Genomic DNA, 13,530 nt, shown 5'->3' with positions numbered 1-13,530 from the left:
CAGTTAGTACAGCTTGCCCTGTTCTTTTTATATTAAACTTCACTCAGTAGCAAGATATCCTGAAAGGGACAACCTCTTTAAGTAACTTTGTGAGTCCATTACATTCAAAAACTGAGTTTCAGCCCCTGTATCGCTTAGGTAGCATGCAAGCTGCCTTTCTGGCCCCCTTTGAGCACATACACTAAGGCAGTATATAAAATTTGCCAAACCTGATGATAGTTTTATGTGTACGGTGGACTACTAGACTTGGAAAACGAGTATTAGGCATGTTGAACTTCATCGGCCAGTCCTTTTGTTCTCAAGGCAGTCAAATTGCTGACCGAGGTATCTGGTAGTTGTTTATCCCCATTGAGAACACGTACACTCTCTGCCAAGCCAAGTTTACATATGTATTGGAGTTGGTAAAAATAGATGTCAGCTGAATGAGCCATCACCAATCATTTATTGAAGATGGTCAAGATCTTCCAACATCAGATCACTCTCCTTCCGGTAAGAAACCTCTCACCTAGCCAAATCTGACCTCCTGCTTTGTACTGATGAGGGGCCAACATCCTAAACACATTTCTGCAAGTAGTAGAATGTCTGGTTTGGCTTCTTATCCTAAATCATGGGGCAAGGCTCGTTAAAGGGACAATATTGACTTTTAGGATTGCTACATCTAATAGTGGGCACTAGAATTCAAGTCCGCTTTCTCGTGAAGAGACTATATGTCTATCTAAATTCTCAGAGGAGCAATGCATGGCCTATAAGTCTCCTTTTATCGGTAAGGAGAAACATTGCCCCTTAAAATACCTATCAGAAGCCTGTTAGCTAGCCAAATCAGACCACCTGCTTTGCACTAATGAGGGGCAAACACCAAGAAACACTTGTCTGCAAATGGAGTGTCTAGTTTGTCTTCTTATCTGAAGTCATGTGGCAAAGCCCATTAACTGTTAGAATTGCTACATCCAATTGCTAGAGTTCCCCTCTGAATAAGCTATTTGCATGGTATAAAGGAGAGATTTTTGAGAATGCAAATGTCCAGAGCAAGCATGAAAATATTTTGGAGGATTTCAGCTCTGAAGTCAATGAATTTGTGCTTGATACTACGGGTAGTAAGTTAGGAACAATGTGAGATACTGTAAATATACTCAATGTCTTCTACATGTCCACGATAACATTATGCTCAAGGGATGATATACTGTACTTTCATATTTTTGATGGACTCCAGTTCGCCTTTGTTTTCCTGTAGGAATTTGACCAAGTTTTCTGTGGATGTAAATAACTAATTTGTTAGAAAATTGCATCAGTCAAGTTATGTGATCATCTTAGGTCCCAGCATTAAGAATGTGGATGCCACCATACTATTATATCAAGGCTTGGGAGTCCATTTTTTTACGCACAAGCTCTTTCGACCAATTTCTTGCTGTGCACCGACACGCATCTACTTTATATCCTTCCACGTCTCTCCACCAAAGACAATTATTTGACTGACAACCAAGTGAGACGAGGAGGATGTTTGTTTGTCAACTCACACTTTTTATCTCCTTGATAAATTGCACCTTTCTGGTTTTAAAATGCATTTGATGACAAGAAGCTTTAGTTCTTTTTTCTTTTTTTTCTCCCCAGTATGGACTAATCCCTCCTGGTTTTCTCGGATGTTGGTTCAGACAGATAGAAGCAATATGCAGAGAGATGTTTAGCATCTCATCTGGTCTGACCATACCATTCCTCTCCCTCCCGCTGAGTCTAAACACATGAAAGTCATGTACAGACAGCAATGTCGTCTTTTGCTACGAGTCACGATCTTTTTTGTTCAGGGCGTTTGAACAAAAAGCAAAGCTTTTCCTTCTGTCTTTTTGGATTTTGAAAACCGCGAAAAAAAAAAAAGTCTGCAGAGAATAATTCTAGGTGCAGAGAGCACTAATAGCTTTCTTTTGAGTTCCCATTCCTTTAAGTTTCCCCATTTACACAAAAAAGTCAATAGTACGGGCTTTACAAATAGGACATTCGGGAAATATGCTGACAAAATATATACATATATGAAACACAGTCTGTCCTCTTTGAACTACAAGATGTCCTATTAATGTCTTAGTTTGTCTGCGTTTTGTTGGCAAATTTCTGGCTTTTGCAGCTTAAATCTCAAAGGTTTCTGAATTCTGGAACTATTCTATTTTTTGCAATACACAATGAGTAAAAAGTAAACTTTTCAGTCTGGAGCAGTTGTCTCTTCATTATGTGTTAATGAAACCCATTATTATCCAATGTGGATTAATTTTTTGGAGCATTTGGTTTTATGGGGTTGTTCTCTTTGGACACTTAGGATCCCAAAATATCAGCTGTTGCTTAGATGTTTTACTTCCTAGAAATACAATAAGCTCTAATCTCTAGAACAGTGTTCCCCAACTCCGGTCCTCAAGAGCCACCAACAGGTCATGTTTTCAGGATTTCCTTAGTATTTATTGCACAGGTAATTGAATTATTGCCTGTCCAGGTGATGCAATTATTACCTGTGCAATACTAAGGAAATCCTGAAAACATGACCTGTTGGTGGCTCTTGAGGACCAGAGTTGGGGAACACTGCTCTAGAGAGAAGTACATTAAACCACAGCACCCCCTCAGAGAAATGAAGCATTACATTGAAATTCATTGGTGTATTGAATGCATGGATGTGTCGGGTCCGGTTCTCTTTTTAACCGCTCTTTCCTCTGGCTATTTGATCCAGTATTTGAAGTATTTTTTTAAGTCAGACAACCACTTTAAATTTATTTTTTCGGAAGGAATATTATTGAGCTCCACACTAGCCACACCATATGTCCAAAAATTTTCATCCTCGTTTCCAGGACACTTTTAAGCACCTCTATGATTTGTCCAAGAATGCTCACTTTCAGGCAAATTTTCATAAGCCCTATCTATTTTAAGACAAAAAGAGAAATGATCCAGCTGGAGGTGGAGGCAGTTCAGACTTTGTGAGACTTTATTAGACAACTAAAGAGATAAATAGTTCTTCAAAATGAAAAATCTTTACATAGCAAACACCTGGCACACCAGTGAGGAGGATCAACGCGTTTCAACTATAAAGTCTTACTCATGATCATGAGATCATGAGTAAGACTTCATAGTTGAAACGCGTTGATCCTCCTCACTGGTGTGCCAGGTGTTTGCTATGTAAAGATTTTTCATTTTGAAGAACTATTTATCGCTTTAGTTGTCTAATAAAGTCTCACAAAGTCTGAACTGCCTCCACCTCCAGCTGGATCATTTCTCTTTTTGTCTTCATTTGCTGTGGGCGCTCACCCCGAACCGTGCTGGGCGTTGGCAGGTCTGGGGATTTCGTCTAAGACCGGTAAGCTGACTATATTCCTTTTTTCTTTTGTCTATCTATTTTAACATCCATTCTATGGGATAATTTGTTTGTTTTGAACACCATTGGAACTCCACCATGCATACAGTGGGTACGGAAAGTATTCAGACCCCTTTAAATTTTTCACTCTTTTTGTTTCATTGCAGCCATTTGGTAAATTCAAAAAAGTTCATTTTTTTCTCATTAATGTACACTTTGCACCCCATCTTGACTGAAAAAAAAACAGAAATGTAGTAATTTTTGCACATTTATTAAAAAAGAAAAACTGAAATATCACATGGTCTTAAGTAATACGAATAAAAGCTGGGAAAGAAAAAGCGCAATAGGGTCTTATCCAATGACAATGGGGTGTCAGGAAAAAGGGGAGATACACTCACCTTGCTGAGTTGCTGATTGGCAACACAAACAGCATGTAACAGCTGCTGCACAGATATCGGTCAAGAAGGGCGACCACAGGAATAAAAGAGAAACGAACAGAGGTATCACTTAGCCACTGCTGAGATGGAGTATCCTTAGGCCAGGTTCATACTGCGTTAACGCTATAGCATACACGCCATCGCGTTATGCTATACAGCTAGCGCAGATGATTCATCTGTGCTAGCTGTGACGGAGACTCAGATGCTGCAGACCGCGTCCGAGGCCCCGTCACTGAATGACAGCCCATCGCTAGCGCATGCCGATTATGGCATGCGTTGGCGATGCGCCTGATAATAGGGGTTAATGGCAGTGTTAGCGGACTGCGTTACACCGCGTTATGCCTCGGTGTAATGCAGTCCGTCTAACGGACTGCCATAACGCAGTGTGACCCCAGCCTTAGAATAAAAACATTTATTATAACAGGTTAAACATCAACGCGTTTCGAGGTCACGCAGGACCTCTTCATCGGGACAAACCTGGACTCATCTCAGCAGCGCATAAGTGATACCGCCGTTCGTTTCTCACTTATTCCTATGGTCATAAGTTTTCTGACCCTTTGCTCAGTTTTGAGTAGAAGCACCCTTTAGAGCTAGTACAGCCATGAGTCTTCTTGGGAATGATGCAACAAGTTTTTCACACCTGGATTTGGGTATTCTCTGACATTCTACCTTGCAGATCCTCTCCAGTTCCGTCAGGTTGGATGGTGAACGTTGGTGGACAGCCATTTTCAGGTCTCTCCAGAGATGCTCAATTGGGTCAGGGCTCCAGCTGGGCCAGTCAAGAATGGTCACAGAGTTGTTCTGAAGCCACTCTTTTGTATTTTAGCTGTGTGCTTAGGGCCATTGTCTTGTTGGAAGGTGAACCTTCGGCCAAGTCTGAGGTCCAGAGCACTCTGGAAGAGGTTTGCATCCAGGATATCTCTGTACTTGGCCACATTCATGTCTCCTTCAATGGCAATCAGTTGTCCTGTCGCTGCAGCTGAAAAAAAACCCCATAGCATGATGCTGCCAGCACAGTGTTTCACTATTGGGATTGTATTGGGCAGATGATGAGCCGTGCCTGGTTTCCTTGACACATGCCGCTTAGAATTATCACCGAAAAGGTCTATCTTCGTCTCATCAGACCAGAGAATCTTATTTCTAATATTCTTGGAGTCCTTCATGTGTCTTTTAGCAAATTCTATGCAGGCTTTCATATGTCTTGCACTGAGGAGAGGCTTCAGTCAGGCCACTCTGCCATAAAGGCCCGACTGGTGGAGAGCTGCAGTGATAGTTGACCTTGTGAAATTTTCTCTCATCTACTGCATCTCTGGAGCTCAGCCACAGTGTTCTTGGGGTTCTTCTTTACCTCTCTCACCAAGGCTCTTCTCCCACGATTGCTCAGTTTGGCTGGACGGCCAGGTCTAGGAAGACTTCTGGTGGTCCCAAACTTATTCCATTTAAGGATTATGGAGGCCACTGTGCTCTTAGGAACTTTGAGTACTGCAGAATTTTTTTTTGTATCCTTGTCCAGATCTGTACCTTGCCATAATTCTGTCTCTGAGCTCCTTGGCCAGTTCCTTTGACCTCATGATTCTCATTTGATCTGACATGCACTGTGAGCTGTGATGTCTTATATAGACAGGTGTGTGCCTTTCCAAAGCAAGTCCTATCAGTTTAATTAAACACAGCTGGACTCCAATGAAAGAGTAGAACCATCTCAAGGAAGATCCCAAAGGAAATGGACAGCATGTGACTTAAACATGAGTGTCTGAGCAAAGGGTCTGAATACTTATGACCATGTGATATTTCAGTTTTTCTTTTTAATACATTTGCAAAAATTACTACATTTCTGTTTTTTTCAGTCAAGATGGGGTGCAGAGTGTACATTACTGAGAAAAAAAATAACTTTTTTTGAATTTACCAAAAGGCTGCAATGAAACAAAGAGTGGAAAATTTAAAGTGGTCTGAATACTTTCCTTACCCACTGTATGTATTGTACTTTTATCTACTACATGTTTCGGCAACTTTCATGGAAGTTAAGCAAGTTACTACATTAATTCTTTTAATTAGAATGAACATTGAGCTCTGTTGTACAGACATAACCCAACCTTGCATTGGTGCTGATGTAGTGCCAAAGGTGAAACAAAAACAAAATCTGAAATAAAATCTGCAACAGTATTCCAAAAAATGTGTTATAAATTTGGAACAGTTTCCAAATGTCTAGACTAGTTTTATCCTGTGTTATGCTATGGTACCATTAATATATTTGCCATGATTCAAATCAACCCCAAACCCATCCATATTTGGGGTGATCAGCAATAGTGGCACTGTTTCTGCAAAATAAGTCAATATTTTATTTCTAATGGCCTTCGATACACATCTGATCCAATAATCTGGTGTGTTTCGAGTCTTCCCCAGTCTCCCCTTTCAGATGATGACTGAGAAGAGAGTAATCGGGCACTAGGAATCTCAGTGCCTGATCCTTTTGTTTTTCAGGAGAACTACATCCTGACAGCTGCATTTTTCACTCTCCCAGTTATTATTATTATTTCTTATATAGCACCATTAATTCCATGTACGTGAGACAAAGTTACACAAAAATACAAATATCACTTACAGTAATCAAAACTTACAATGACAGACTGATACAGAGGGAAGAGGACCCTGCCCTTGCGGGCTTACATTCTACAGGCTTGTGGGGAAGGACACAGTAGGTCGGGGGTTGCAGTAGCTGCAATGGTGTTGAGGTGGTCATTACAGGTTGTAAGCTTTTTTGAAGAGGTGGGTTTTCAGGTTCCGTTTGAAGGATCCAAATGTGGTGGATAACCGGACGTGTTGGGGCACAGAATTCCATATGATGGGGGATATTCGGGAGAAGTCTTGGAGGCGATTGGGTGAGGAGCGAAAAAGCATGGAGAAGAGAAGGAGGTCTTGGGAGGACCAGATATTATGTGAGGGAAGATATTGAGAGATTAGTTCGGAAATATACAGAGGAGAAAGGTTATGGATGTCTTTGTAGGTCAGTGTTAGTAGTTTAAACTGGATACGCTGGGAAATTGGGAGCCAGTGAAGGGATTTGCAAAGAGGGGAAGCAGGAGTGTAGTGAGGAGAGAGATTAATTAGTCGGGCAGCAGAGTTAGGGACGGATGGAGGGGTGTGAGAGTGTTAGAGGGTAGGCCACAAAGGAGGATGTTGCAGTAGTCGAGGCTGGAGATGATTAGGGCATGCACAAGCATTTTGGTAGAGTGAGGGTTGAGGAAAGGATGAATTCTGGAAATATTTTTGAGCTGGAGGCGACAGGAGGTGGCGAGAGCTTTGATGTTCGGTTTAAAGGACAGGGCAGAGTCAAGGGTTACTCTGAGGCAGCGGATTACTGGGACGGGGAAAGTGTGAATTCATTTATTGTGATAGATAGATCAGGTAGGGAAGGTGTGGGAGATGAAGGAAAGATTAGTTTGGTTTTGTCCACATTGAGTTTGACGAAGTGAGAGGAGAAGGAGGAGGATATGGCTGATAGACACTCTTGGATTCTGGAGAGCAGAGAGGTGACATCTGGGCCAGAGAACTAGATCTGAGTGTCATTGGCATATAGATGGTACTTGAAGCCGTAGGACTATGAGTTGTCTCAGGCCAAAGGTATAGATTGAGAAGAGAAGAGGTCCTACGACAGCCCTGAGGGACACCAACAGAGAGGGGGAGAGATGAAGAGGTAGTATGGGAGTAGGAAATGCTAAATGTGCAGTTGGTGAGATATGAGGAGATCCAGGATAGTGCGAGGTTTGTGACACCAAAGGAAGAGAGAATCTGTAGTAGGAGGCAGTGGTCAACTGTGTCGGAGGCAGAGGACAGGTCTAGAAGGAAGAGTATAGAGAATTGTCTGTTAGCTTTGGCTGTAAGTAAGTCGTTTGTAAGTTTGGTCAGGGCAGTCTCAGTGGAATGGTGGAGACAGAAGCCAGATTGTAGGTTGTCGAAGAGAGAATTAGATGCAAGGTGAGAGAAAAGTTCAGCATGGATGTGCTGCTCAAGTAGTTTGGAAGCAAATGGGAGCAAAGATATGGGGCTGTAGCTGGACATAGCTCTAGAAGGGAATTTAGGACCTGAGGGATGACGTCGCGGCTTGTGATTGGTCGCGTGGCGGTCACATGAGCGGCACGCGACCAATCAGAAGCCGTGACGTCATGGAAGGTGCTGAACGCGCTCATTTTAAGCAAAGAAGGCTGCCGGTTACTACCAGGGCGCGTCCGAGGGTGAGTATATCCCTATTTTTTATTTTAATTCTTTATTTTTTTACATGGATATGGATCCCAGGGCCTGAAGGAGAGTTTTCTCTCCTTCAGACCCTGGGAACCATACACTAGGAACTTCCGATTCCCGATACCACAAAAGTATCGGATCTCGGTATCGGAATTCCGATACAGCAAATATCGGCCGATACCCGATACTTGCGGTATCGGAATGCTCAACACTAATCAGGAGGGAGGGGCAGCAGGGAGACTAATCACAGACACAGGAAGGGAGAAATTAGAAGTCAGAAGAGAAAATGCAAAAGGAAATAGCCAGAACCAAATGGAAAGATAAAGCCAACTGTGTGTTAGCATCAAGGAATTACGGTGGGAAAACATGCAGGAAGAAAAAAAAAAAACAGTAATAGCAACCAGTGGACATACCAGGAATAGCAGACGTATACAGGGTGAGAGGGATCAATAAAGATGGGTGATCGTGATGATATTACAGCTAGTGGACATAGTAATAATAATAAAGTATGTAGCAGGGCTTATTTTTCTGGCATATCTCTACTGTTATCTTTTTAGAGCCATCCTTATAGAGACAGACCACGGTCAAGACAGAGCAGTTGAAAACACTTGAATACTCAGCCAAGCCGAGTGCTCATGTGTACAGTATGTGGGAGAGATAGCCATCAGCCAATTGTTTCTTCTCATGTTTATGCCAAGCTTAACAACTCTCACCAATCTGATGGTTTCCATCAACATTTTCCCGTAGCTCTTATGGACCTACACATTATATAGAAGCATCTTGGTGGTTGAACAACCATTGACTGAACGATCATCTGCTGAGCGATTGTTACTCCAACTGGTGTTAGGCCATTTTGGCCCTTGCAATCGTTCAATCTGGTCTTGGTTGACAATTGTAGAAGTCAGTATGGACTGAAATTAGTTGGTGTAATGATCTCTTATTAGATAATCGTCTGGTCAACGATTGTTCAGCCATCAAAATACTTCTAACTAATGTTTAGGTCCGTATGGGAGAATTTTGATGGCAACCATAGGCTCATTGGGAGTTGTTTTAAGCTTGCCAAAAACATGAGAAGGAACATTTGGCCGACTGCTAACTCTTACACATGCTGTACAAGTGAGCGCTCAACTTGGCTTGGCATGGGGCAAAGGACAAGCAATCTTTCTGGAAACATGCTAATAACATTTTTTCCAAGAAAATCATTCATGGAATTAAGACAATGGAATGAAAATGTTAACTACTACCAGCTTCTTTTCAGACATTGACGGTCTTTTCTGTTTATATTTGCATTTTTCTCATTGGTGAGCTAAAACAATCGCTATGGTCGAAATAATTTGTTCTCATCAATGTGTATATGCACCGTCACTGATCAGAGGGACTTGCACTGTATTTTTGTAAGAAGAGGATGTTACCTTACAAGAGCAGTCAAGTTATCAATATGGAATATGCAAAGCCTTGTTCTAAAGGCTTTAACCAGAGGAGCACACAAGCCTGAAATCACTTTTGCTCTCAACAGGATTTATCACATTTCAGCGGACTGAGTGCTTAGGCACACTACATGCCCACTGAAGCAAATGGCAATGAGCAACATGCAAACCTAAACAGAGGACCACTCAGGTATGAAACTATTGCTGAATAGATTGGGTTACACAGCATAAATATTGCTGCGACTCCTCCTGGCCTCATTACAAGTAGGCGCCGTTTTCTGGGAACACCGCTGGTTGGGGTCTTGTTTTGTTTGTAAACTTATATGTTCCTGAAATCTCAGGGAATATCTCGGCCACAAAGTGCTTAGTTGGGAGTAAAAACAAAACAAAAAAAAAATGCAATAAAAGAAAATTGATGTTATTTTCGTTCTTGACTTAATCCCTCAAGATGAAATGCTCTTAAAAGCGGAATAAAATATGAACTTAGAAAGCAGATGCCTTTAATGAGGTCCTCTGTTACATTACCACCTGTAAAACTAGAACAAATAGGCACTATATCAGCAGAATAATAAGAAACACCACATAAAACAAAACATATTGTAAAAATGGCTCTAAACAATCGGTGGGGGGAATCTATGGACAAACGGATGAGTTCATCCTCTGTGCTTTCAGGTTGGACACAAATGGCCTACAATCTTCTGCAAGAAATATATTACTGGTGTAATATGAAGAGACGACAGATTGTTTGAAGTGTTAATAAAATATTTTTTTTAGTAGTCTGACTCATGACGATGGAGAAAAATATGTCCATAGACCTTTTTTATTGAAAGTCAAACCAGAGGATGTAGACAGTCCTTCAAAGGAACTGGAGATCGCTAGAAGATTGCAACACCACAAGTAACGGAAGGGAATTTATCAAGGATTGTACGGCGTTGATATGGCAAACACAAGTGGTAAATTTTGGTGCCAACTCTTCCTTTGAAGAGTTCAAATCAATAATGAAAAGTGAAGGGAGGAGGGTTTAATTTGAGGGGCCAGGATTTTCTTGCCAAGACTGTTAGGGCTCATCCAGATGATGAAGTTCTATCCATGATTTTCACAGATACCTTTGAGTGTTTGAGGTTGTTCACATGGATCCATTCTTCTTTGCCGGACCGACGGTGCAAAATTGCAGAGACGTGTCTGACATGGATCCAACTGTCAGATCAAAATCAGTAATGCAAGATCGGTCCATGAAAAAAATCAGATGCCGTTCCAAGTGCTGTCTGCTTTATATGGACTAGTAGGAGAAGCTGTAGAAATTCTGATGATGGTCTGCTGAAACTCGGATGAAAAACACTGGTGAAACTTGTTTTTCTACTCGCCTCCCGTGCCGGCTGAGTTTCTGCGATGTCGTAAGTCGCTCTGCCCAGGGCTGTGATGCGGTGGAATGACACTTGATGCCCGGTGCCCAATCAGTGCTGGCGTCAATGACTCCGCTTTTGCGCTTAGAAGAAGCGTGTCACATGTTCAAGGGGCGCTGATTAGGCTGGAATGACACCCTGGGGTCAACAAAAGACCCCTGTGCTTGTCATTTCAGACCTCCTTTGAACGCCGTTCAGAGGAGACGACTTTTGCTACACAAAGCAGGGCTCAAGCACTTTTATGTGTAGTGCAAGTGATCAGAAGATCACAGCTTCAAACATCCCATGGAGACTATTGAAGCAAGTAAAAAGTAGAAAAATAATGTTTTAAAAATATTGCAAAATTTAAAAAAAAGATTTGCATCACCCCCCTTTTGCTCCATTTAAAATAAGACAATAAAAAATATACATATTTGGTATTGCTGTGTTCAGAAATGCTCGATCTGTCAAAATCTAAAAGTAATTAGTCTGCTTGGTAAACGGCGTAATGAGAAAAAAGACCTAAATGTCAGAATTATGTATTTTGGTTGACGCAACATTGCAAATGCAATAACAGGCAATCAAAACATTGTATCAACCCCAAAATGGTATCAATAAAAACGTCAGCTCGGCGCGCAAAAAAATAAACCCTCATCCAACCCAGAATACTGAAAAATGGAGACACTACGGGTCTCAGAAAATGGTGCCATTTATTCTTTATTTTATTCACAAACTTTGGATTATTTTTCACCACTTAGATAAAAATTGAACCTATACATGATTGGTGTCTCCGAGCTCGTAATGACCTGGGGAATCATAATCGCAGGTCAGTTTTAGCATTTAGTGAACATGGTAAATTAAACCATAAAAATTGTGGAATTGCAAGTTTTTTGCAGTTTTACCGTACTTGGAATTTTTTTCCCATTTTCCTGTACAGTATGTGGTAAAATCATTGGTGTCGTTCAAAAGTACAACTCTCCCTGCAAAAAACAAAGACCACACACAGCCATAGTGATGGAAAAATAAAAAAGTTATGACTCTGGGAACAAAAAATGAAAACGCAAAAATGGAAAATCCCAAAGTCGTGAAGGGTTGAAAAAAAGTCTTGGAGCTCTAAAAACACAGGGAAAAAAAGCAAAGCGCATGCATGAGATTTTTGAAATCTCATTAACTTTGCTGACACTGTAAAACCGCCACGTGTGAACATGCTCTTATTGTAAAAGCACACCTTAGCCTACTGGCCTACAGAATATGAATTATTATAATGTATATATATATATACAGTACAGACCAAAAGTTTGGACACACCTTCTCATTTAAAGATTTTTCTGTATTTTCATGACTATGAAAATTGTACATTCACACTGAAGGCATCAAAACTATGAATTAACACATGTGGAATTATATACTTAACAGAAAAGTGTGAAACAACTGAAATTATGTCTTATATTCTAGGTTCTTCAAAGTAGCCACCTTTTGCTTTGATGGCTGCTTTGCACACTCTTGGCATTCTCTTGATGAGCTTCAAGAGGTAGTCACCGGGAATGGTTTTAACTTCACAGTTGTGCCCTGTCAGGTTTAATAAGTGGGATTTCTTGCCTTATAAATGGTGTTGGGACCATCAGTTGTGTTGAGCAGAAGTCTGGTGAATACACAGCTGATAGTCCTACTGAATAGACTGTTAGAATTTGTATTATGGCAAGAAAAATGCAGCTAAGTAAGGAAAAATGAGTGGCCATCATTACTTTAAGAAATGAAGGTCAGTCAATCCGAAAAATTGGGAAAACTTTGGAAGTGTCCCCAAGTGCAGTGGCAAAAACCATCAAGCGCTACAAAAAAACTGGCTCACATGAAGACCGCCCCAGGAAAGAAAGACCAAGAGTCACCTCTGCTTCTGAGGATAAGTTTATCCGAGTCACCAGCCTCAGAAATCGCAGGTTAACAGCAGCTCAGATTAGAGACCAGGTCAATGCCGCACAGAGTTCTAGCAGCAAACACATCTCTACAACAACAGTTAAGAGGAGACTTTGTGCAGCAGGCCTTCATGGTAAAATAGCTGCTAGGAAACCACTGCTAAGGACAGGCAACAAGCAGAAGAGACTTGTTTGCGCTAAAGAACACAAGGAAAGGACATTAGACCAGTGGAAATCTGTGCTTTGGTCTGATGTGTCCAAATTTGAGATCATTGGTTCCAACCACCGTGTCTTTGTGCGACGCAGAAAAGGTGAACGGATGGACTCTACATGCCTGGTTCCCACCATGAAGCATGGAGGAGGAGGTGTGATGGTGTGGGGGTGCTTTGCTGGTACACTGTTGGGGAGTTATTCAAAATTGAAGGCACACTGAACCAGCATGGCTACCACAGCATCTTGCAGCGGCATGTTATTTCATCGGGTTTGCATTTATTTAGTTGGACCATCATTTATTTTTCAACAGGACAAAGACCCCAAACACACCTCCAGGCTGTATAAGGGCTATTTGACCAAGAGGGAGAGTGATGGGGTGCTACGCCAGATGACCTGGCCTCCACAGTCACCAGACCTGAACCCAATCGAGATGGTTTGGGGTGAGCTGGACCACAGAGTGAAGGCAAAAGGGCCACCAAGTGCTAAGCATCTCTGGGAACTCCTTCAAGATTGTTGGAAGACCATTCCCGGTGACTACCTCTTGAAGGTCATCAAGAGAATGCCAAGAGTCTGCAGCAAAGCAGTCATCAAAGCAAAAGG

The 13,530-nt window shown here is 41.6% G+C and overlaps 1 protein-coding gene and 1 long non-coding RNA gene across 7 annotated transcripts in view; both read left to right on the top strand.

The window, feature by feature from the left end:
- The window catches only part of WWOX (WW domain containing oxidoreductase), a 1,206,506-nt gene that overhangs the window by 629,087 nt on the left and 563,889 nt on the right, over positions 1-13,530 (top strand). The window lies entirely within an intron of this gene.
- The window catches only part of LOC143807130 (uncharacterized), a 186,679-nt gene continuing 173,160 nt past the window's right edge, over positions 12-13,530 (top strand). For both annotated transcript variants that reach the window (XR_013221653.1, XR_013221652.1), the window contains exons 1-2: positions 12-489; positions 9,512-9,612. This is a non-coding gene — a long non-coding RNA (uncharacterized LOC143807130). The remainder of the gene's footprint in view (positions 490-9,511; positions 9,613-13,530) is intronic.

The sequence above is a fragment of the Ranitomeya variabilis genome, chromosome 2 (genome assembly GCF_051348905.1).
Source record: "Ranitomeya variabilis isolate aRanVar5 chromosome 2, aRanVar5.hap1, whole genome shotgun sequence".
NCBI classification, from domain to species: Eukaryota; Metazoa; Chordata; class Amphibia; order Anura; family Dendrobatidae; genus Ranitomeya; species Ranitomeya variabilis.
This window is presented reverse-complemented; position numbering and strand designations above follow the sequence as displayed.